The sequence below is a fragment of the Miscanthus floridulus genome, chromosome 8 (assembly GCF_019320115.1).
Source record: "Miscanthus floridulus cultivar M001 chromosome 8, ASM1932011v1, whole genome shotgun sequence".
Classification (NCBI taxonomy): domain Eukaryota; kingdom Viridiplantae; phylum Streptophyta; class Magnoliopsida; order Poales; family Poaceae; genus Miscanthus; species Miscanthus floridulus.
In genome coordinates, this window is record NC_089587.1 from 29,624,266 (window position 1) to 29,650,258 (window position 25,993).

The 25,993-nt window shown below is 49.9% G+C and overlaps 1 long non-coding RNA gene and 1 pseudogene across 1 annotated transcript; both read left to right on the top strand.

The window, feature by feature from the left end:
- Positions 1-176: 176 nt before the first annotated feature.
- On the top strand, positions 177-19,606 carry LOC136471448 (ABC transporter A family member 8-like; annotated as a pseudogene).
- Positions 19,607-23,034: 3,428 nt separating this feature from the next.
- LOC136471449 (uncharacterized) lies at positions 23,035-25,775 on the top strand. Its single transcript, XR_010762040.1, has 3 exons — positions 23,035-23,159; positions 24,055-24,098; positions 25,512-25,775. It is a non-coding gene; the product is annotated as an uncharacterized lncRNA (long non-coding RNA).
- The last annotated feature ends 218 nt before the right edge of the window (positions 25,776-25,993 follow it).

Genomic DNA, 25,993 nt, shown 5'->3' on the forward strand with positions numbered 1-25,993 from the left:
GGTATTTTGGACAATTGACATCTTATATACATTCTAAAAAGCTAGAAAAAACCGTTTTGTTAAACGTTTTCGTATAAAATAAGTCAGAGCCAGAAAAAGCTGCTTTTCCATATGAGTCAGAGCAAGAGCTGTTTTTTTCGCTAGCCGTGCCAATCGGGCCCGTAGTGCTGCACTGCTGGTGCGTGCCTTGGCCACGCCTGCTCCCAGTCCAGTGTAGCAGCAGAGTCTTCTCTTCTCCTCGAGCTCTCCACTTCTCTCCAAGGCGAGGAGCCGAGCAGCGATGGGTGCCAACTGCCTCGCGCAGACCAACGCACTCTTCAGGAAGAATCTCGTGATCCAGGTGATGCGTCCTCATCTCCTGATCATTCAAATCTCTCTTCGTATTACTGGACTCCTTTTTGGTAGGATTTTTTATAGGTTTGCCTCTGCCTGTGAATTCCGAGGAACTGAAGAACGCAGCTCCGACCCCCGCCCCCCCCCCCCCCCCCCCCCCCCCCCCCCCCAATTCTCGTTCCGCCGCGCTGCAAGCAAATCTATTGCTTTTCGCTGATGAACCCTGACATGTTCTACGTACACTGTCAATCTGCAGAGGCGCAACCACAGGTCGAATTGCTGCCTCATCTGCTTCCCGCTCCTCATATGCCTGCTGCTCGGAGGGGTTCAGATGATCGTGGCGATAGCTTACTACGCCAGTTCGGCGGCGCACAGGCCCCGGACCGACTGCGGCTACTGCACCGCTAGCACCAACAGCTCCAGCGCGGACACGGTAGGAGGGCTCGTTTGCCCAACCGAATGCCCCCTGCCGACCGCGCCGAAATGGCCGCCGGTGCTGCAGCTGCCGCCGGCACCGGACGACATGGGCATCGGTTCCTCGACGTCGACCAATCTCACGGGCGCTTCCATCACAAGGGCGAAACCCCCCGCCGCGACGTTCCTTGTCACTGGTGCCAACCGGTCATTCGCAGAAAGTATGCTCGCACATCTTGAATTTTCGCAGTAAAATGCTGTTGCAGGTTTGGAATGGAATTTCAGATTTCTGATTCTTGTAGGTGTCATGAGTAACACGTTACCCAAGCACGATGAGTTGAATTTTGCAGCCGACATCTCCACCATTGCTGATTTCGCACTGGTTGGTTCCCTAAATTGAGCTTTGTGTGATGCTCTGCTGCGCGCTTGTTGAATTGAGCCATTGATCTAACTTCCCGCGAAACATTTTCAGGGTACAGATGCAATGCGCTTTATCTCTAATGGCGCTGAGGAACTCGGTTCTGATTTTGACCACCGCAACCACCGTGTTTTTCTTCAGAGCAGCTGCACTCAGAACGTGACACTTTCTTTTCCGGTCCAAGAAGGTCGCAGCAATTTCACCAAAGGTGAGGTTCTTAACGGCTGCCCAGGAGCTATGTACAGAAGATGATTTAGTGTTTACAGAGTTGAGCTTGGCACAAATCTACTGGTAAATATGCAATTCTGTTCTGATTTTTTAAGGAAAATAAAACTATTTTTCACAAAAAAAGGAAAAGGAAAACAGGTGCCTAGGAGTAACATTTAGTGCATTATTATTATTATTACTATTTTTAGAATGGAATTTACCAGATATTTTTTCCACAAATATTCGACGATTTGGTTGACACATGATCAGACAGAGTACCTTTTCTGAAATATGACTAGGTTAAGTCATTGTGAAATAAGATGAACCCTAACAGCTATTATTATCTGAAAAACTGGCCTGGATCAGATGCGGAATGTATTGAAGGATTATTTCTCTGGCGAGAGGATTCATCAGTCATTAACAGTGAATCATATAGAGTTTATTACAAAGAGGATAAGCAAGCCAATCAAATTGCTTCAGGTTTTACCATTCTTCTCCTTGATCATTTCCTTTCCCCCCTAATTGACAACTCTAATCAACTTTATATTGTTCTGTTTACAGCATATGACCTCACAAGCTCAGACCTCAACAAGTTTAACTTGATTGTCTCATACAACTCAACATACAAGGGTGCTACTCAATTGTCATTGTCGTTATCTTCACTTTCATTTTCACCAATCTTGCTTCGAGTTCCACGGTTACTGAATCTGGTAATTATTTCTTTTGAATGAAAAGTATAATTCTCCAAGTGAAGCATACTTGCCACAACATACTATCGTTTTGCCCCCCAACACTCAGCTCACCAATATATAAATTTCATGAATTAAGATGTACTAGTTTAAAACTTCCTTGCTTTCTATTTGATAGCTTCTGCTATCTGTCACCACACCCCTCTTTTAAAAAAAACTCTTACAATTTTGAATGTTCTTTGAAAGTCAAAATTTTGTGTTACTAAATGTTTTCGTGTTGAAAAAATTATTTAAATGTTTATGCATTGTTTTACTTATTTTATGGTGCTCCTATGCAGGTCTCAAATGCATACCTTCAATTGAGGGGCAGTGGTACTAAGATGCAGTTTGAGTTTATTAAAGACATGCCTAGAGTTGCTCAACAAGAATTGCCTATTGATATATCTTTCTTAGTAGGGAAATTGGTTTTTGTATGGATGATAATGCTTCTTTTCCCTGTATGATCTCCTTTACCGTAGACTGAACAGCATGTAGTAGATTGGAACTTCTTTTCTTTCCTGATATAGACATTAGTTGCATAATCAGATGTAAACTTGCTGCTATTGCAGGTCATCCTGAGCAATTTAGTCTATGAGAAGGAACAGAAGCTAAGAACTATAATGAAGATGCATGGCCTAGGAGATATGGCATACTGGATTATATCATACTGTTATTTTCTTCTTCTATCGCTACTGTATATGCTCTTCTTGGTGTTTTTTTGCTCTCTTTTTGGTAAGACGATTCATTTCACAATTTGACAGATGCACTGCGTTAATATTCCAAATAAAAGTGTACATTTTAGAATTGTTAGGGTTGCACAAATGGTTAATAGTATGGGTGTCTACGTTGCACTGTGTAATTCTAAAAAAAATAGTACACTAGTTTTAGTTTTTTTTTGTTTTCTTCTAATAATAGCTACTTTTGATATGGTGAAAAAAATATTTAGAATATGTTGAAATCACACATTAGGACCACTTGTGCATTTCAAATAATGTGAATTACTTTGCTTTGGAAATAATACTTGTCTTTCTGTTGCCAGGCATAAAGTTATTTAGATTGAGTGACTACAGGGTGCAATTTGTGGTTTACTTCGCCTACATAAACTTGCAAATTTCATTTGCTTTTCTTATGGCAACATACTTTTCAAAAGTCAGAACTGCTAGTGGTATGCTTCTACTCGAGTGTTTGCATTTCTGTTTCTTCAGATGGTTCCAGCAAATTATCAACTATCATTATATGTAACTGTTTCGTGCAGTGACTGGATATCTCTTCACAGTTGGGTCTGCCAATTTAGGAGAATATTTATTCAGGCCTATTTTTGAAGATATGTCCATGTCAAGTCTGTGCCCAAACTACTTCCTACATTATGGCTAAGTCTGTTGTGATATATCTTATACCCCCCTACTATTACTTCTAAGAAAAAATATCTTTTTTTTTCTGCGCTTCAGGAAGCTGGACTACACTTATGGAGTTCTTCTCGCCATTTTCTTTGTACCGCATAATATACGAGTTCTCTCCACCTCCATCGCCTTTGTATCGTACAGACTTTTCTGGAATACACTGGGAAGACTTGAGTGATCACAAGAATGGAATGATAGACATTATCATCATAATGGCAGTCGAGTGGGCCACATTCCTTTTGTTAACATTCTTTTTGGATGAATTTGGTACCCTCCGAAACGGAATTAGAAAAATAGTATCAGCTTGTCACTCAAGCACAGATTGGAGCTCTCACACTTGTCAGATGCAGACTATTCAGCTTCAAGAATTCCTATCCTCAGTTGAAACAGACAGGAATGATGTTTTGAGAGAGGTGTACATCCATACTATCTATCACCATTACCCTTATGCTTATACAATTATATTTTTGTACGCTTTTATGTTCTGCTTGATTAAATCTGAATAATAGAATAAAGTAGCTGTGTGCTAACTTGATATTCTGAACACTATATCGACCCAACCACAACCCATCCCACCAAACTTGGATGTTGCAGATAATGTGACACAGCAAGTTGAGATAAGAATATTATTTGGAATTACTCCTGCATGAATATTGTCTTACCAAATTCTTTGCACAATAATATTGCTTTCCCCTTTTTCTGTTTTCAGAGAGAAATAGTTGAACAACTCTTACAAAAATCGGATAGCAGTTATTCAGTAATATGCGACAATCTTAAGAAAGTGTACCATGGAAAAGATGGAAATGCAGAGAAAATTCCTGTCACAGGGTTATCACTTTCTATGCAACGTGGGCGGTGTTTTGGAATTCTTGGTCCAAATGGCGCTTTCATTTTTGGCCCTCCAACTATGGCTGCAGTTTGTTTCTAGCCCTCTAACTCGAAAACTAGACACGTGCAGTCCCTTAACTCTTAAAACCATTTAAAATTGGCCCTCGCGCCCATTCAACCATGGTTTTGGCCCAGTCAAACCTGCGCGCTGTCAACGCGCGGTCAACGAGCAAGAGCAGAGAGGGAAGGAGAGAGAGAGAGAGAGAGAGAGAGAGCGCGCACGCGTAGGGCGGAGCGGACGGGGCAGAGAGAGAGAGAGCCCCACGCCTCCCTCGCTCTTCTTCCTCTTTCTCTCCCTCCAGCGCAGGAGCGGCAGGCGGGCCGGCGGCGCGGGGCGCCACCTCCTCTAGGCGGGATCCGCACCCCTTCCCCACCCCGACGGTGGCGGGCAACCGCGCGGGGCCGTCACCGGCAAGCGGCGGTGAGGGCCCTCGCGCGCCCAGCGGCTGCTGCTGCAGCGGAACCGGGCACGGGCAGGGGTGGCGCGAAGCAGGGCACGGCTCTCCTCCGACGCTGCCGTCTCCGTGCAAGGGCGGTGCGGATCTGGCGCAGGGCTGCGTGGATCTCCTCCTCCGGGGCCCTCTCTCCCTCTCCTTCTCCGGTGAACAGCGGCTGCGGAGGGTGTGCCGGCAATGGAGGCGGTAGATGACTAGACCGTCCACGGAGAGCGGAAGGGAGAGCACTGGGAGCGTGGAGGTTGTTGTGGGGTGAGCGCACAAGGCCCTGCGCCATTTACAGAGGGAGAGGGAGAGGGGAGTGAGCGGTGGGGAGAGCTCGGCCATCCACCGTCAATGGCGACCGGTGGGGTGCGCGGGGCCGACGATGCGCCAGAGGAGCTGCTGCGCCGTCGCGTAGGAGGCCTACCACGCGGCACTGGAGGGCGCGTAGGTCAGCACCGAGACACCGAGGCCGGGGTCCACACCACCTGCGCGGCTACGTCTTGGTGTGCCCGTACGTGAGCAAGGAACGGCGGAGCGCCCCTCCTCTCTTGGCCTCCACCTCGGGCAACCGCCGCTGCCCTCAGTCTGCTGCCGTGGCCAGCCCCGCATCAGAGCTTTGCCTCGGCTCGTCGGAGACCGCCACCGACCTCCCGCCAGCCCGAATCGGCTGAGCACTGCCGGACCCAAAGGCCACCTTGGTCCACGACCCTTCGAAGAAGCCGTCGGAGCCGCGCTCGCCACAGCCGTCGTAGAACAGGCTAGCCACTGCTCGCCATCGCATTGGAGTTGAGCACTGCAGGAGGCCGCTCACCCGACTCCGCTCTGCTTTGCCGAGCCGCACGGGCCACGGAGCCCTACGCGACGAGGCCGTAGGGATGCCGTGCCCGCTCGTAGCCGCCCTCGCTTGCTGCGCCGCAGCGACTGAAGCCGTCGTCGCGCCAAGACGGACGCCGCCTTGGGCCGCTGTGAGCCGCCGCCTCCATGCCGAGCGCCGTTGCCGCCCAGCTCACACCGGAGCCTGCTCCGTCGAGGCCCCAGGACCATCGGCGGCACCCCAGTGCCCTCTGCCCCCTCCGCTCTGCCCTACGCGTGCTCTCTCTCTCTCCTTCCCTCTCTGCTCTCGCTCGTTGACCGCGCGGCAGTCACGAAGGGATGAGGACTGGGCCGAAACCGTGGTCGTGGCGGGTTTGACTAGGCCGAAACCACGGTCGAATGGGTGCGAGGGCCAATTTTAAATGGTTTTGAGAGTTAAGGGACTGCGCGTGTCTAGTTTTTGAGTTAGAGGGCTAGAAACAAACTGCAGCCATAGTTGAAGGGCCAAAATGGACTTTTTCCCACTGGAAAAACCTCTCTCATTAGCATGGTAAATATAAACAGTCTTAGATGCATAAATCAGTAATGTATACAGGATATTTCACACTGTGGTTTCTCTTTCCCAGGAAATGTCACCAATTTAGGAGTGTTGCTATACCCAATTGTTTAAATCAGGAAACATCATGTTTAGAAGTTCCTGATTTCCTCTTTATTCCGGAAGACTAGCTATTGTTCAATAGTTCATCGATCAACATATATAATTTATTTTTCATTGCTACATCACACTATCAAATTTGATTAACTCTTAATCTGACAACAGCTGACAGGATTTACTAAACCTACATCTGGCACAGCTTAGATTGATGGAATGGACATACGATTGGACATGAACAAAATCTATACAGTAATTGGTGTTTGTCCACAATTTGAGTAATGTTAATGTCGGGTTCATAAACCCGGGGTCCCTTGGGGACCGGCTTCCATGCCAAGGCTCGGCCCAGAAGGACGACCTTTTCTTCTTCTGGACCGACCCAAGAGTCTGAACTCAACAGACCGGAGCACTCGCTTCAGGCCCTGGCCGCCTTCGGCCCATCTTTCCGACCGGAGCACTAGCTCAGGCTCAGGCCAACTCCGAACGGCCTCTCTGATCGGAGCGCTAGCGTCAGGCCCTGGCTGCCTTCACATGGCCTCCAATCGGAAAGCCTGGCCCGAGGACCACCTCTGACTTCGACCCCGTGTCTTCGACCAGGGTTCATAGAAAACCCTGCTCATCGCTATTCTCCGACTGGCGCGCCAGAACCGACTAGGGACCATCCGACCGGGGACGCCTGCTCGAAAAGAACCAGAAGGCGTACGAAGGAAGGCAAGACGGGGCTCGCAAGTCAAACCACGGCACCAGGGACCATACCCTGCGAGACAGTGCTCTGCAGCCACAAAGTATTGTAGGGGCCGCTAGAAACTCCCATATGGTAAGCCCCCCCACGTGTCTCTAGACATCGATCATAGTATGGGCTCCAGGATTTGCCATACTAGGTGAACATAACGCGGCTCCTCACATGCCACTAGGCATCAAGAAGTATTTTGCAGGTACCGGTGTCATCCTTCCTGAAGAAGATAGCTCGACCTCCCGTGCATATCTGATATCCTACAACGACATCAATAGTATTAGGGGGCGTCAACCATTATCCAGTTTCCATCACCGTAGGCAACAAGGCTTAGAAACATCCGTACTCTCTCCCTCTCACCTGTAAAGCCATCCCCTTCATCTATAAAAGGGGATGCGCTCCCTTCAACGAGGGGAGATCAACTTCTTCAAGCTCAGACTCACTAGATCGACATCAACACTCCCAACTGCAGGACCACCTAGTTCCAACCGCAACCCTTCCGGTCAGAGCCAACCGAACCTCTTGTACACCCCTTCCTTTCTCCTTCTCATTTGTAACCCCACTACAGACTTCGAGCACCTGGGCTTGGGAATAAAGTCACCAAACGACCCACACTGGATGTTGGGCACGTTGTCTGAACCAGTATAAATCTCGTGTCATTGAGTGCTAGGCCACCTCCAATCACAACGTACAGCAAAACTACAAATATTTACTAAGTTGGTCACATTCTGCACCGACAGTTGGCACCGTCCGTGGGGAGGACGCTGTATGTTCAACACTTTTTTGGTAATTGGATGGCCCATTTCTCCGCCATCCCCGCCGTGGCGGGTTTGGGCGATACGATTCATTTCGGCTCGCTGGAGTGCCCCGCACTCTCGCCCGCCGGGATGCGGGTTCCACCCGTCTTCGAGCCATCCCAGGCCTTTCGCTTCGGGAGCCTGAACTTCGTCGCCGACCGGCTCGGCGTACTCCACCTCCGCGAGGAGGCTCGCGACCTAGCACCAGTCGGAGGGACGTCCTCCATCGACTCCGGGATGCGCGACTTCGACGGCGCGGCATCTGCACTTCATTTCGAGCAAACTCTCTGCTCAAACCCCGCTGTGAGTAATATACATGATGTTATTTACTCACTACGCTCTATCTTCCGCCAAATACCCGGTGGGTTACCGTTGTCCCCGTCGCAGCCGCCATACGGCTGGTTCCCCTATGGCCTCGCGTCTTCCGCGGATGCATATGCCAGGGGACTCCAAAAGGTGCTAGCGCCACACCCTCTCATGTCTGAGTTCGTGGGGATGGCGAGCTATGCTCCCACCCGTTTCCTCAACATCATGGATGACGACGTCGGGAATGACGGCTCCAGCATCGGCGATGTGGCGCCTAGCCACCGTCGGTCCCGGGAGTACGCTGCGGCGGATGCCCCGGAACAGCCGCAAGGGGTAACGGAGTCCTTCCGGACCTACGTCCCGCCGGGCCCCCACGTGGAGACCCTCGAGCTCACACGTGAGCATGGGGAGGATCTACGATGACAGTGGCCGCATGAGCCACCAACTGCACCAATGCGCTCGGCGCACCACACTGCGCCCCGTGCGCATAGACCGGCGAGCGGCGCTCAGGGTCACGCCCGTCAGCCCTAGCACAACACTTCAGTTCGGGGGACCGACCCCCCACAGTTCGCTCAGGCCTGTCAGAATGTTGCCGCCGTGGCAATGCTCCTACGTGACCTGCCTGAGCCGAACGACCCTCGTGGACGAGCAATCCACCAGAACCTCCAGGCACTATTGGAGACCGCCACCGTTCAACAAGTGGAGTGCTCCGTATCGCGACACCGACTCACGACCTCGCTCCCCGTCTGGGGAACAGGGACGCAATAGATGGGGCACTACACCCTGTCATTGCCACAACCACCGATTGCGGCACAAGAAGCCGCAACCGCACCTCGTCTTGACTTGATGACCACCCCGTGCCGACCGCCTATCTACGCGCGGCTCGGGCCAAACCAAGACGCGCGCAGTGTTGGCCGAAGTCCCAGCCCTGATAGCCTGGAACCACGGACCTTTGTCCAACACCCCCAGCAAGCGCCTTTTCCGCCGCGCTTCGACGGGGGCCGCGACAAAGGTAAGGCCAAGCGCCAGGATCAAGATGAGGGCCCCTCGACTAGAGAGGAAAGAAGAACAGAAAAGATCACCGCTGATCGGCCAACTCCACGTTGGCCACCGCGGCAGATTACGCGGGCACTCAGCCCCAGCAGGACCCTTCGGGCCACTTTCACGAGCTCATGGAGAGCCCGTGCACCAACCACAACTATCCCATCAACCATCTCTACAAGGACTGCCAGCTCCTCAAGCGCCTGCTGAGGTAGGCTGGCAGGCCAAAGGAGGAAAAAGGCGAGGAGGCGGTGACCGAAGAAGGGGGCGCAGCGGACAAGGATCCAGACGACTGAAGTGATCCGACCGGAAGCCTACCAACTGAAGGACGACAACGACGACGCTCTCTCCGACGACCTTGGAACAGCTATGTCTTTTTTCTCTTTTCCTAAGTTTCAGTCTTACCTTTACTTAGCGAACGCTCCTATAAGAGCACCCCGACCCGAAAACTTTTCGGCTCGGGGCGCTTGGGGGCTCCACTAGGGGGCTCTACTACCCCTCTGTTTTTGTTTTTACCTTAAGTACTCTTTTACTTTCGTATGGAGAAACTCCTTCCTACCTAAATAAAAGGGCAGTTCGTTCATTTGTTTTACCTTACGTAGCTTTGCTTTGAAACATTCCGACTGATTGCACCCCACCTTTTCCTATGGTTACGACCGGCCAAGCCTCGCGGGCCATGTCCCGGGCTCGCAAAGTTGCAGCCTATAGAACAAACGGGTAGGTACGAGAGAGAAAGAAATTTAAAACAAAATTATGCTAAGGGAAAACTAAGGAACGAAAGGGAACAAGCTTCCCCGAACGGAGCAACTCCATCATAAGAACAAAAACCGATTGCAGTCATTAAAACACACCACGAACGTCTTACATGGGGGCTCCCCCATGAACTTAAAACTTTTTATGTTTACTAACTAAATTATATTTTGCAAGCTATTAAACCGATCCGGCGGCATCTGCTGGCGGCGCGACCGACGAAGGCGTAGGCTGCTCACCCCCTGGCGACACGACGTTCGGCTCGACCGAGGCCGAGGCAACATTTCCCCCCAAACCAGGCTCCAGGCTATCCGTAGGCTCGGAAGCATTCTCTCCACGCATGCTTCGGGCCATGTCTTGACGACGGACGTCCATCACCCACTCAGTGGAGACTTGCTTTGACACTGACCGCGTGTGCGGCAGCAAGCTCACCCCGATGGATTGGATATCCTCCATGCTCAGACCTTCAGCATACCCATTGCAGATAGCGTCGAAGTCTAGGTTCGGGTGGTGCGTCGCCACCGAGGTCAGCACCCCCGATGCTCCATAAAACAGCCCGCTCCTGATGAGGCCCTTGACCGTGTCCGGGACCTCCGCCAGCTGGACCGCATGCGCTCTGGTACTTGGCGCCGACCCGAAGATTTTCGAGACGATGAGCCGGGCAACGTTGTGGATCTGGTCGAGATCCCCTTCGAGAGCACGTCGCTCTTCATGGGACTTGGCCAGCTCCTCGGCGTTCCGGCTGAGGCTCGCCTTGGACGTCTCTAGGTCTCGCTCCAGCGCCTTCACCCTTTCACCTAGCTCTGGAGGAAGGGCGACAAACTCACAAACAGGCTGAGGGAAAAATCAACGCCGCGAGAAAACAAAAGGGTACGCACCGATGCGAGAGGCCTCAAGGGTGAAGAAATTCTCTGCCTGCTGGGCCACCTGCTCACGCAGCCGGGCACCCGCGTCTTCCATCCCCATCACCTGGCTCCGGAGCGCGAGCACTTCCTGATCCGCCTCTGACCAGACCCTCTGCTCCGCCTCTAGGGCCTTCTATGCCCTCTCCAGGGTGGCCCACTCTGGCTCAAGGGCTGCCAAGGCCTCTTGAAGCGCCGCCTCAGTATTGGCCAGGGACATCCGCAACCCCGCCTCGATCTCCTCATGGTGGGCCTTCACCGCCTCGAGCCCTTACTCGGTAGCAGTCGCCCGCTCCGCCGCACGCTGCCCCTCCGCTCGCGCCGCGGCCACCTCGGCCGTCCGAACTTGGGACTCATGGCAAGCGGACTCCGCCCGGTACTCTAGCTCGGCCGTCCGGGCGTCTTCCGTCCGGAGGAAGTATGACTTGCGGGACGACACCTTCCTTATTTCCTATGAAGAACAAGAATGCTAAAAACAACCGATGAAAAGATTCAAAGGGCAAGGATAAGTACCAGAAACTCACCTCCGTGGCGAGCTGTAGGTCGACCTCAACCAGCTACCAGGCAAACTGAGCCTGCTTCCGAGTACTATCAAGCTTCGCAGATAGCTTGGTGAGTTCGAACACCGCGGCATGCCCTTGCCCCCCGAGAATGTCCCAGAGCTGGCGCTCCCGGGAATCTCGAAGGATGAACCTTGCCTTCGACGGGTCCTTGGGGAAGGGCCACTCCAGGTCACCCTCCGATGAACCGCCGGAGGGCCCAGCCTCCGACCGGACCACCACCAGCTCCCGCGGCGACACCACCGGTTCCGCCACGGTATCTGCCTCGTCGTCAGATGGGATTTCCACCACCACGTTCGCATGGGACGCCGCTGGGCGTCCCAACTCCATCCCGGCCACACTTCCCTCTGGCGCCTTCAGCTCCGACGGCAAGGATAGGTCGTGCAGCCCTCCACCCGGCGAGATAGGGAGTTCGCTCTCCCTTGTCTCCTCCACCGCGACCGCCGAAGAAGGGGCCGCGAGTGTCACCTCCGCCATCGGCACCGGGATCGCCGCCAACACCGCCACCGCCGCTGCTGCCTTATCAGCAGCCCCCCCGTGGGGCAACGCCCCCAGGAAGGAAGGCCTTGTTGCCACCACCCCGCTGCCACCTTCGCTCGTCGCCACACGCTGCAGTGTGGACCTCCAAACCTCCTGCATGGGGGTCAGGGCGATGCTCAACCCCGACATCCCCCGTCCACTAACAAAAATCGCGGGTAAGCCACACTCCAAAAAGACTCGACCAGCAAGAATCAAAGAAGCAACTAAAGGAAACATACCGGGTGGCGAGTGGCATGACCCGGAAGGCAGGCTCCGGCGACCATGGACCTACGGGCCGAGGACCGCTCCTAGGCTGTGACCCACGCCCCCTCGCTTCGAATGGAGTCGGAGTCATCTCGACCGGCTCCTGCCCGCCCTACGAGTCGCTGCGACCTCCGGCACAGGACTCCCCGACTAGAGCAGCGGACGGGGCGTCCTCCGACTACAAGTCGCGTATCGACCGGGCGTTAGTATGCCCCTTAGACCGCCCGGACTGCTCGACTATAGCCGTGACAGGCAAGGCCTCTTTCGGCTGCAAGTCTGTCGTTGGCACCGGTTCCGTCACCGCATGAGCTCCCGTCCGCTCCTCGGACCGCTCGGCTCGCTCAGCCGCGCCCGCCACAGATGACGACGGAACCGGCGACGCTGCCAAAGGGCGCGGTGACCGCGGCCGCTTCACCGCTCGCTCACCAACAACGTCCGCACTCGCTGCGCGCTTCCTCGACGTAGGAACCGCCGCACGCCGCATGGCCTCCTGCTCACCACCAGCGGACGTCGCCGCAGGGCCGCAACGATCCACCGAGGTCACTACGACCTCCTGACTCTCCTCCTCGTCGGAGAAGACCATGTCATCCAAATCCATAGGAGGATCCTCCGACGCGAGTTCCGACTCGACGTCGCTCCTATGTTCCCCGGCCCTTATGCGCCGGGCGACCTCCTTCTTCTTCTCTTCCTTCCGTCGAACCTCCTCAATTCTTTTCTTCTTCTGGGTGTCTGCCGCCTCCTTCTGAGCGGCTTGCTAGGCCTAGCCCTCTGGTCCCTTGGGAAGGTGTGGCTAGGACTTGTACTTTCCGAGCCCCTACAGAATATACGACCCCCAATCAAGAAATGAGAAAAGTAGAGAAAAATGCGCAGATTAGAGAAGGGAACGAACCAGGCAGGACACGATCGAAGAGTTGAAAGGTATGGGCCTCCCTTCGACCCTCTCCTTCGGCCTCAACTGCAGCACCCAGCCAATGCGACTCCAGACCTCATCGTCCGGTAGATCCTCCGACGATGTATGGTCCGGGTCCAAAAGGCCATCGTACATCCACATCGGCCGCACCCTCTCTGCCAATGGCATGACCTGGCGGCGGTACAGGGAGTGAAACACCCACACCCCATTGAGACCGCTCTTCATGAGCTTCCAGAGCTCCACCTCGATGACTCCCACCTTGTGCTTCTCCTTCTTGGTGCAGCCCCACGACTAACTTTTTTTTTTCTCCGGCCTCCTGCCGGTGAACACCAGGAATGGCACCGCCACCGGATTCCTGATGTAGAACCACTCCCCATGCCACCATCGATTGGAGTCGTAGGGGAGGTACCCAGGATACGAGTCTCCCATGCCTAGCTTCCTCAGCAGGGCGAATCCTCCCACCAGCACGATCTCAGCCGAGTCCCCCGCCGTCAAGGCTCTCAGGGAGAAGAGCTGCCGGAAGAAATCCATGTGTGGCTCCATCCCAAGAAAAGCCTTGCAGACAGTAACGTAACCAGCGAGGTGTAGCACCACCATCGGATTGAGATGCTACAGCTCTAGGCCCCACTCGTTGAGAAGCCCGTGCAGGAACCAGTGCGCGGGGTATCCCAAACCACGCTCATGGAAGGTAAGGAATGAAACCACCTCATCGGGAAGAGGTTGCGGGACTCCTCCTTTCCGGGGACCCTCCAGTGCGCCACCTCCTGCGGTGGTAGAAACCCCTTCTAGACGAAGGCCTCCAGCACTGACTTCCTCACGGTGGATGACTTCCAGTCCGACATCCTCACCCCGGATTGCAAAAAGAATCAGTAAGTTCTTCTCTTCCGCTCTCACCCTCTGCCTTCTCTTTCCTAGAGACCACCGTGACTCTCAGGGACGCTCACGGCAAGAATAGCTAGAGGGCGACAGAAGAAGAAGAACAGGCAAAAGAACGGAGCAAAAACCTCTCCCTGCTCCTACTTAAAAGGAAAGGGACAACGGTTAGGGAAGGGCGCGCCAATCGGGGAAGGTAGAACGATAGAGCGAGAGTTTCTCTCTTTTTTTCCATTTAATGCAGATGGGACGCCCCCTGACCGACGGGACGTGTCCAGTGTGACGAAGCGGCTCCTGATCAGGCGGGACGTGACCAGGACATGGCCCACCACTACCGCACGACCAACCACTACCGCACGTCAGGCACAAAAACCGAAGCGCCACCGCATGCGGACAACTCCTCGTCTCCCCAGGCCAGACCTAGAGAGACCCAACAGTGAAATCTCCGCCGGGATAAATCAACTGGCTTCCTGAGTCGATTGATTCACCCAGGATAAGCACCTGAGATAAAGGTTCCGGTCGGATGACTGGAGCTCTCTGAACCCTGTCTCTCAGGTCGCCAAGGTAAGCATGTGTTCGTTAATACGGAAAACAGTTCACACAAAGGCTAACCCACGATTGACAAGCGCAGGTCTCGGATGGACGTCTCCGACTGGAGCTCTTCAAACCTCGTCACTCCAGTCGCCATGGCCAGACCTGGAGAGATCCAACAGCGAGATCTCCATCAAGAGAGATCAACCGGCCTCCTAAGTCAATTGATTCACTCAGGATAAGCACCGGGACACAGGTAGGAAGCGAAGGGACGCCCCATGTGGGCCACGCCGACTCTGTCACGAACGACGAGCGTGGGTCCTAGTCGGACATTTCCGACTGAAGCTCTCCAAGCCCTGTCACTCAAAACTATCAAAGGTAAACACTGTAAAAACCCCTCTATTTCTTTATAATCATTTCATACATCCATACGCGCATTTCATACCATACGCCTAAACCCCCCGGACGGTTAGGGCATGAACCGCCTGGGGGCTCGGGAACTAAGCATCGCACATGCAGCGAAATGCATCAAAAGGTTCCGTGATTGCGTCACGAAGCGGCGGTTGTGTCATTCGATATGAGCAACCGAAACGGAGCCAGGAGAGAAAACCACAGATGAGCCCCGTGCGGCCCTCGTCCGGTTTGGCAGACTGGGTCATCTCAACCTTCTCGTTCGATCCTGAACCTCTCGCCAAGCCCACATAATCTCCATCGAGGGGAGGCCGAAAGGCCACCCAGGCTCGGTCTCCGGAACGACCTAGGCATCTGTCGGGTTGCAGGTAAAGGAGTAGTGGAATGTCACAAGAGGGCTATGCCGACCCCGTCACGAACGATGGACCCGAATTCCACTCGATCACACCCGTTAACAACTCACTGAGCTAGTCTTTCGAGCCCGAGCGATCGGGACAGGAGATGAAACTCAGCCCCTCTGGTTGTGAGGAACTGAGGATGGGGTAAACGCACATAAACTCACATCGACCCCTATGAAGGTCCGACAGGGCTCGGGGGCTCAAGAAAAATGCCAAGGACGGCGACCTCGAACTCGCTAGATCCACGACTACGACTCGCTCGGTTCCCGGCGCGCACCGACGCCTGGACCCGCGAGCACCGCCTCGTCCGATCTTTAACTAAACTAATAATGTCTTCGTAATGGCTTCAGACGGCTTCACTGCGCTCCAAAGAAACCCTGGGACCGCGACCCCGAACTCGCATCGACAGGATCGGCGACATCCGGCTACGGCTCTTGGGACCGCGACTCCTAAACTCGCGTCGACAGGATCGACGACATCCGGCTACGGCTCCTGGGACCGTGACTCCTAAACTCGCGTCGATAGGATTGGCGACATCCGGCTATGGCTCCTGGGACCGCGACTACTAAACTCACGTAACGGCTTCCTGAACTAACTAAACTAACTCTCTCAGTCCACGGCGAGCACCGATGCCTAGGACTACTCGCAACTCCGCCTTACCCGATCCCACGGCGCGCACCGACGCTAAAGATCGAACTCTGTTGCATCCAAAGCCAAGTTATTTCCGTTCACGACGTGCACCGACGCCAGGGCTTGTTTCAAAACTAAAAACTTCCTCGCCCGATCCCCGGCACGCACCGACGCCAGGATCATTAAGTTCTGTCTCAATCCAATCCCCGCGCTTAAAAACACCTCGGCTGCACAACGACGCCATGGTTAAACAAAATTCCATCTCAAACTAAACACACGCATACACACCTGCTGAGACAACACCCCCAGCCGGTTCGGCCCGAACCGTCTAGGGCTCGGGGGCTACACCCGTGGGTGCGCTCGCACGCACTCACCGGCAAGACAAAAACCCCCCAGACGATTCTGTCCGAATCGCCCGGGGGCTCGGGGGCTCCTGTCGGGTTCATAAACCCGGGGTCCCTCGGGGACCGGCTTCCATGCCAAGGTTCGGCCCAGAAGGACGGCCTTTTCTTCTTCTGGACCGGCCCAAGAGTCTGAACTCAACAGACCGGAGCACTCGCTTCAGGCCCTGGCCGCCTTCGGCCCATCTTTTCGACCGGAGCACTAGCTTAGGCTCAGGCCAACTCCGAATGGCCTCTCCGATCGGAGCGCTAGCGTCAGGCCCCGGCCGCCTTCACACGGCCTCCACTCGGAAAGCCTGGCCTGAGGACCACCTCCAACTTCGATCCCGTGTCTCCGACCAGGGTTCATAGAAAGCCCTGCTCATCGCTATTCTTCGACTGGCGCGCCGGAACCGACTGGGGACCATCCGACCGGGACGCCCGCTCGGAAAGAACCAGAAGGCGTACGAAGGAAGGCAAGACGGGGCTCGCAAGTCAAACCACGGCACCAGGGACCATACCCTGCGAGACAGTGCTCTGCAGCCACAAAGTATTGTAGGGGCCGCTAGAAACTCCCATATGGTAAGCCCCCCACGTGTCTCTGGACATCGATCGCAGTATGAGCTCCAGGATATTCCATACCGGGTGAATATAGCGCGGCTCCTCACATGCCACTAGGCATCAAGAAGTATTTTGCAGGTACCGGCGTCATCCTTCCTGAAGAAGATAGCTCGACCTCCCGTGCACATCTGACATCCTACAGCGACATCAAGAGTATTGGGGGGCGTCAACCATTATCCAGTTTCCATCACCATAGGCAGCAAGGCTTAGAAACATCCGTACTCTCTCCCTCTCACCTGTAAAGCCATCCCCTTCATCTATAAAAGGGGATGCGCTCCCTCCAACGAGGGGAGATCGACTTCTTCAAGCTCAGACTCACTAGATCGACATCAACACTCCGAACTGCAGGACCACCTAGTTCCGACCGCAACCCTTCCGGTCGAAGCCAATCGAACCTCTTGTACACCTCTTCCTTTCTCCTTCTCGTTTGTTACCCCACTACAGACTTCGAGCACCTGGGCTCAGAAATAAAGTCACCGATCGACCCACACTGGACGTAGGGTACGTTACCTGAACCAGTATAAATCCCGTGTCATTGAGTGCTAGGCTACCTCCGATCACAACGTACAGCAAAACTACAAATATATTTATTAAGTTGGTCACATTCTGCACCGACAGTTAACTTCCTGTTTCTCACTAAGCTTCTGTTACAAAAAAAGTGACTCTATAATTCTGAACCAATTTTCTTGCAAAGTTTAAGGTGGGCAATTTGTTTGCTTGTGATCGCTACCCTTTTTCGTTGATAATCTCCATGCAGCTTGCTATGGGAAACACTGACAGGTCAAGAGCATTTGATGTTTTATGGCAGACTTAAGAATTTGAGGGGTGGAGCATTAGATGTGGTAATGTCTGGCCACAAGTTAACTTTTACTGGTTTATTTTTGGCATTCTTTCCATGAAACTGATAAGTTCCATTTGCCACCCTAACTCCCTAAATTCTATGTGACCTGTATATTTACGATTGCTTTGTTGCTGACCCGCACCAGTACGTAATAGCTATATGAACAATGTTCCAAATTGTTTTAACATACACATACTGACAGTAAAAACTAGGTGTTTAATTGTTTTATTGCAATTCCAGAAACAACACCTTTGGCTACCAGTTCAATTCCTGTTGGCTAAGTTATCGTGTTAAAATTACACATCACTAAAAGTACCAAAAGAAGATCTTTTCAAATGAATTTGTTGGTAGAGGGAGTGCTGTGATTTATCAGAAATTGGTACATCGACGTACTAAAAATTGACCATGATTATGTAGGCCCCAGTTAAAAATATCCCTCACGTCAAAAAGTTGAGTAATGCCTATTCTAGATACTAGATTATGCCAGTCAATAATTTTTCACCAATTAAATCTCTTCGAAAAGAGATAGTAAGAGGCATTGAATTCAATACATTCCCAACATTAGCATGTAGGTAATAAACAATATTATACATGCTAGAAAAATTCTCTTTTAGGTGTGTATAGCCTATCCAAGTATTTTTCCCATAATCTAGTTTGTGAGCTATCTCTTATTTTGAAACTCCTACATTGCAGAAAATCTTTTTTGAGGAAAAAAAACATTGCAGAAATCACCCTGGACCTTTAAAAGACCTTTCCAAAACTTAAGAGTCACCTATCTTATTTTGTATTCTTGTTTCAATAACATCAATCACATTGACCATTATGTGCTGTGTGTCAATTAAATCAAAGTACTGTTTCTCTCCTCCAGGCTGTGGAACATTCTCTGAAAAGTGTAAGGCTATTTGATGACGGTATTTCTGATAAGCGTGTGGCAAAATACAGTGGTGGCATGAAGCGTCGTCTCAGTGTTGCTATATCTCTAATTGGTGATCCTAAGGTGCTTGCTTGTATTTACATACCTGACCATAATTCTGGAATAGAGTTCATTTCTTGTACAATTATCAGAAAGAGTTGTGTTTGCGGCAAATCAATGTGGAATGCTGTGATGTGTCTTTCTTGTACAGTTCGCCCATGTAAAAATCAATGTGGAGTGCATTTTGTAGGTTGTTTACATGGACGAACCAAGTTCCGGATTGGACCCAGCGTCAAGGAGAGCACTGTGGAATGCTGTGATGTCTGCCAAAGAGAACAGGGCCATAATTCTGACAAGTACTATATTCCACCTGTATTTTCAGACACCACTCCATTCTCAGCTTCCCTAATGATAGTATTTTTTTAATTAGCTGCCATCTTGAACTTTGACAACATGATTGTGCCTTCAACTTTCAGCGCATTCGATGGAAGAGGCTGAAGCTCTATGCGACAGGATAGGAATCATGGTAAACGGGAGCCTGCAGTGCATTGGAAACTCCAAAGAGGTAGGTCTTATCCATGTAACAAGTCTGTAGTTCTGTACTGATCTACTACCAACTTGCTAAAAGATGTCCACCACTTCATGACATTCTTCCAGCTGAAAGCCAAGTATGGAGGCACATATGTGCTCACCATAACAACTGCGGCGGGCGAAGAGGAGGCGGTGGAGCAGCTCGTCCGGTCCCTGTGCCCTGTGGCGAACAGAGTGCACCGCATCTCTGGGACGCAGAAGTTTGAGATGCCGAAGCAGGGGCTGAGGATTAGTGAGGTGTTTGAGGCCATGGAGAATGCCAAGAGCTGGCTGAACATCGCTGCCTGGGGCCTATCTGATGCAACGCTGGAAGATACCTTCATCAAAGTTGCCAGCGAGTGACGTATCCTCCGTGTAGGCTGTAGATAGAGGTAGTATTTGGACTTTTTTAGATTGGAAACATTCAATCGACTATATGTATCCTGTGATAATATTAACCGTATCTTGTACTGTTTCATCTATTCTAACTTGTAAGTCGTTTTAGCTTTTCTAGATCGATATGGCTAGTGTTTGGACATCCGGACAGGACGTACGCGTTCGGACGCCTGCGCAGCCTGCCCCCGTCTGCTAATTGGCCCCGCCCCGTGCGCATCCCGCCCCCGTCGCTATGCCCGCGTGTCCGGACTACTCGCCTCGCACGCACAGTCCACCCCGTCTGCCTCAATTCGACCCACCATTGTTCCCTGCGCCACCTGACTCTCCGAACAACATGAAACACTTGAATGCGACATACGTCTGAAACAGGTGAAACATCTGGAACATACACTTGCAACATATATGTGAAACATATACAACATCCAGATAAAACACTTGCAACTTGCAACATAAAAAACTTGCTGCAACATAAGATTGAAATAGATTAAATATTTGGAACATGCTATTGTAACATATGTATAAAACATTTGCAACATCCACATCAAAACGCTTGTAACATACGTCTAGAACAGATAAAATATTTTGGACAAATGCTTGCAACATGCCTCTAAAACACTTGCAACATATGTAATATGTGCAACATTCTCGATCTACTTTTGCAACATCCTTATGAAACAATTACAACATACCTATACATTTGCAACATAGGGGAGGGAGAGGCCTGGGCCGGTTGATTTCGACCGTCAAGGTGGGAGCCGGCGGCGAGTGGCGGCGCGTGAGCACCACTAGCATCCCGCCGCGCTCGTTGGTGCCCTTGGCTCGGCAGGGGCGGCTGTGGCGAGGCATCCCAGTGACTTTGGGGGTTGGGGAAGTGGCCGGGGAGACGCTCTGTTGTCAGCGGACACGAGATAGAGAGCGAGAGATGGGGAGAGTAGAGGCAGCGCATGCAAGATAGGGGCACGGCAAGGGATGGCCGCGGCGGCCAGGCCACGTGACGCGCGGGTCGAATCTGCGCTGGCCGGGCGCGTGACGGGCGGGGCAAGTGACGGGAGGGAGCAAGTGTCGTGGGCAAGGCACGCGTCGTAGGCGGGAGCGAGCAGCGCAGGCGGAAAGCGGCGAGGCGGAGTGTGGCGCGCAACATCTTGATGGACGGACATCCGCGTTGAAGCATTATCGTTTCTAGATACATAGTAAAAATGATGTATCTAGAAAAGTCATAATAACTTATAATTTGGAACACAAAGGGACTACCATCTATGTGATGTTGTTCGAATTTAGCTAATATTTAGCTGATTTTTTTTATCAAAATTTGATGAAAAGACACAAGAGGAACCAAATGAATTATATTTTTTTAATACAAGGAAGAACTTATGGGTTTATTTGAAGTCTAGACTTGACTAGCCTAAAAATTTGAATTGGGCCGAAATTTTAGATCGTTATGATGTTGTTTGAGGTTTTATTGAGAAAGATGAATTTCACCAAAATCCAGTTATTTTAGACTAAATCCCAAAACCCTACTTCACACATGTCATAAGGGAAGTCTCATTGAAAGCACAAATCGCAAGACAATCCGAGGGCTAATGAGAACTCTAAACACCAATGCGTCCAAACTCCAAAAGTGCTGTAAAATTGCTTATGATCCATCTCACGTAACCATAGGGTGACATACGCATAGCACCTCTCTTGTACTTTTCTTGTCACCTAATGTAAAATGGTTAACTTAAAAGTACTACATTGAAATGAAATGGATTATAAATTAGCCTGAAACTATTTAAACAACCCAAATGAGATTCATTCTACAAAAACACGACACATGGGCCACGACAGGTTGAAACCAGAATACTAACAGGCCAGGATATTACATTGTCTTCTGCTTTAGGGCTAACACCCTCCTTCAAAGTTAACGCCCTTGGCGAGAATATTGGTTCTAAATATTGACTGCATGGAGTGCAGAGGTATTACCGGTGCAATAGCAATGGACTGCCCTAGGTTAATCTGGCGCCCCTAGGACCTTGTGGTTGGCCTACTCATGCTATGGCCTGATTGTCCGAGGCCGTGTGCTGTCACTACATATCGCTCGTCTTTCACCTTTTTTAACCACATAATAATTACATATTTAAGGTGAGCTATTCTCCAACCAATTGTTCATACACGATTAATCCTTATTAGCACCTTGCACTCATTATACTCACTCCGATCTAGTTTATAAGGTGTGTACACATATCATGATTCCAATAATTAGGCTAACATTTTTAACTATTATAATACAAATTTGATATTTTTAAGATTTATAATCAAATTCATTATTCAATAATTATAAGTTAATAATTATAAATAATATAATATAACATAAATAAATAATTAAAGTGAAATTTAAGAGAGCTACTTTTTATAAACTGGATCGGAGGTGCATAAGCAGTTTTTAGATAATGACCCAACTGGTTATATATTTGCTAGTTTAAAACTATTGTTCCACTGTTGCCTTCGCCTAGGGTCCCTCTCCTTCTTCCTATCAGGTGATCCACCAGTGATAAGAAGGGGGACCCATCTCTTTTTTTCGTAGTTTTCATATCTAGTTTGCTCAGGATTTAGTCCAAATAAATTTACTAGCGTGATGACTTCGGTCGGGATTTTAGATCAGATGATTTTCGGTCGGGATCTTGTTATCGTGATGACTTCGGTGATTGTCACGACGAGATCGCCATTACAGGCGTCGATTTCATCAACAGACGACCAATTTGTGGCTATTATCAGCAAGGGAAGGGGTGTTCCTGGGCACTCTCAACATGAAAAATTACTCCAGGTCATCGATCTCATCATCGATAGCCGCGGAGAGGAAATCAAAGTTTGAAGATAATGATTCTGCATCCTATGCTATACCCAACAATGCAACTGTCGATGTTCTTTCATTGATTCAGATACGTTTTGGATTGGTTACAGAACGTTGGATCTTGCGGCATGTTCAATGTTTTGGGGTGATCATTGGATTCGACATAAGAATTGCACTCTGGCTTTAGTGTTCAACGAGGCTGTGCTCATCGAAAAAACCATTAGGGAAGGAAAAATCCGGATAGACTATTGTACCCTTTTAATTTTAGATTTTTTCGTATGTAATATGGGGAGGTACTGTGTCAAGTTTTAATATAGTCCCTTTCACTTCGGGGACAAAAACTAATGTTCCACTAGCCTACTCTCCCGTGGGGAGGATAACTATAAAATCAAGAAGAATAATAAACAATAAATAAAGAAAGAGAAAAAAAGAAATGAGGAAAAAAGGAAATTGCAACAGAAATGAGCGACGAACGGCCCAGAAGGCCCGTGCGGGTGCGCTCCCTTGGGCCGAACAAGTCCGGACTGGGCTACAGCCGCCCGTCGCATCCTTTCACCTCACGACGCGTGCGCCCTCTCTCCCTTCTTTCTCTGCGCCGCCCATCGCCCGCCACCCGTCCCCGCCGCCGCCGCTGCCCTACGCCAGTTGCCGGGGCCCTTCGTTGGTCTCTTCGCCGGCGACGAGGACCAGGTATTCGCACTCCTTCTCTTCCCTTCCGCGAAACCGACCTCCCAAACTCTAACCAAATTGCTGGTTCCACGGTTCCACCGCTGGTGCGTTTGATTAGTACCATACGGGCGAATTAATTAGGAATAGACGAGTTTATTAAGCGAAATCCGGCCCGCTCCATTGCCTCCGCGGGCAGATACACGGCTGTCAGCTGCGAAAGATGCCTCAGTGCACAAAATAAAAGAGGCCACCGAGCCCAGCCGTTGACCCCTTGCACCACAACGAATGTGTGTGCGGGCACGGACGAACAATATGCAGTGAAAAAGATCTTCTCAGAGAGTGAGATGCACAGCCGTAAAAGAAATATAAATAAAATAAAATAAGCGCCCAGTGAAATAGGGCGCGATTGTATCTCCCCGTGGTGGCGTGTGCTAGGCATTGGCACACCGAGCTTTTTTTTTTTTTTTTGCTTTTTCTCAATACTTTTGTGTTTATTCAAATGCGATATTTAAAATCCAAGATGCACCTAGAACTGCCTCTGTTACCTACATACCACATAAAGGTTGTTGTAGTCTGCACATGATCTGCATTTTTGCCATAATGTAGTTCTGTACATTTAGCTTTCTGTATGTTCATCGATCTTTTTCAAAATCTATTACAATTGATAACAATGAAAAATACCACTTCAGTCAGCTGCACCCATATCATTGCATTGCATTGCATTGCTGATTGTCTTGTCTGCAAAAAATTCTAGCCAGCTTTGGTGCAGGGGCTGCCAAACTGGTCACTAAAGTCGTCCTGCAATCTGCAGTACTGGAAATACTATAGTAGCCGTCCGCTATCCATTCCCTTTTAATCATTGAGGAAAAACATGATCGTCGATTCATTTGTGTTCTCTGTTTTTCTTTTCTGGAAGAGCTGGTGATGTGGCTTCCAGGGAAAACAGAACTTCAGTAAAGGGTAAGTGTGGAAGAACAAAAAAAAAAATCTATCTTTCACTTTATTTACCTCGTATGAATCATAATTTTGTGTCCAGATCCATCTTATTGATGAGAATGTGAGATAGATTATGGAACAATTAGTTTACCACAAACATTTGAATTAGTTTGAGTATTATTGTGATTTACTAACTAATTGTTTTTTTTAAAAAAAAACTTCATGCTATAAGTTTTGAATGCGGTATGCGCTGCAAGGGATTTTTAGTTTTTTTTATTATTAAAGATGACTATTGCCGATATGCTTTCTCCAACAATACTAGAAAAACAGACGCACCAGCTTATCACGTCGGTACGGTAGATGGGCGGGAGCTATCTAGTCATGGGTGTGCAGGAGGCTGGCATCCTTTCCCATTGGTACAGCGCAGTCCCCTAGACACGAGATATATACCGATGCGGTGTGCCCTAGTTATGTAGCCTATTTTTGGGCGACTATACATATGCATATGAGCGCAGACCATCTCAGACTCTCAGTAGAAGAAAATCATCTGATAGGACCACCCACTGAAGCTTGGCTTGAGGAATGGTGCGTCCTGATGTCTGAGATGCATCTGTAGCTGGGTACCTGAAGAAGAGCACTGTTAGCTCCAAGCTGCTGCTGGTGGGGTGAACTGTGTCTACTTAATTGCCATGGCTAGAGTCAGTAGTAGTGATCAGCTGAGGAGCTATGATTCTTTGTTGCTTTCTGGAAGAGATAAATATGAACTTTTTTTGGGTGAAGAACATGTAGTGATTATGATGCTGCACTGTAAAGTGCTTTAGACCCCTCAGGGTCTAGGGATGTTTTATCCCTAGAACACTAAGGAAAAATGATAATTAATGGGATGATATCTTGATCCGTAGATTGTGCAGGAGCTCTCAATTTTAGTTTACTGTAGAGCTGCTGATCAACCAACCTGTATATTAGTATGTAGGAACCAATATATATACAGCAGAAGTTAGTTCATGTAGACAGTTGTTTTCGTCCAATATCGTGAATCGCAGATTGAGTTAGTATTAATCTTTTGTGGTATATATAACATAGTCGTTTATAAATAAAGAAAATGAATACATCCTTGTCTTGTGCAAACATTGGTTGTACCGCTGGACTTTGATGTTACAAACGTTGCAGACCCCGCAAGTTAGGTAGCACCATGCCTGGTTCTCAGTGGCTGCAGTGTTTTTCTCTGTGACCAAATAGAATTTAGATTGTAAGAATTGAAAAAGTTATTCTTTACAAGTTATTTATAATCTCATGAGGGGAAAATACAAAGTCTGAAGAAGAGATTTAAATTGTTTATATACCTCACTGCTTATTTCTCTATAGTCTGAACTGGGTCCATGCCCTCTCTCGTTATTAATACCTCTTCCCACACCTTGCCATTTCCTCATAGCTCAGGGAGATGGGGAGCACCAAGGAGGTATCATAAATTTGTGCTCGTAAACATGGATAGGTTCTGAAATAGATTGTCAAAGCACTCTTGAAGTTAAAGGCTTGTCGATGCAAAGCATGCTATAGGTGGTGTAAATGATGAGCCTTTATAAATCTGCTGCATATAAACGCATATATAGAATGCTGTAACAAATGTTTATGTGGGACTGGATTTTTTTAACTGAAAATTTCAGTCAGACTGGTACTGAATTGAGCAAAGAAATTAGTGAATTAATCTTGCATTACGTGATAACTTTCTGAGTATTCTATCAACGTAAATATTAACCTTTTAGATGAAGTAGAAAATGTGGATTAAATTTACATGCACATCATGGTATTATTATCTAAATTCAGATCAGATCACACAATTGCACCTAGTTCTACAAAGATCAATAAAAAATATGGCTAAAATGTGCATGCATATAGGTTCTAAAAAGACCAGGTCTCTA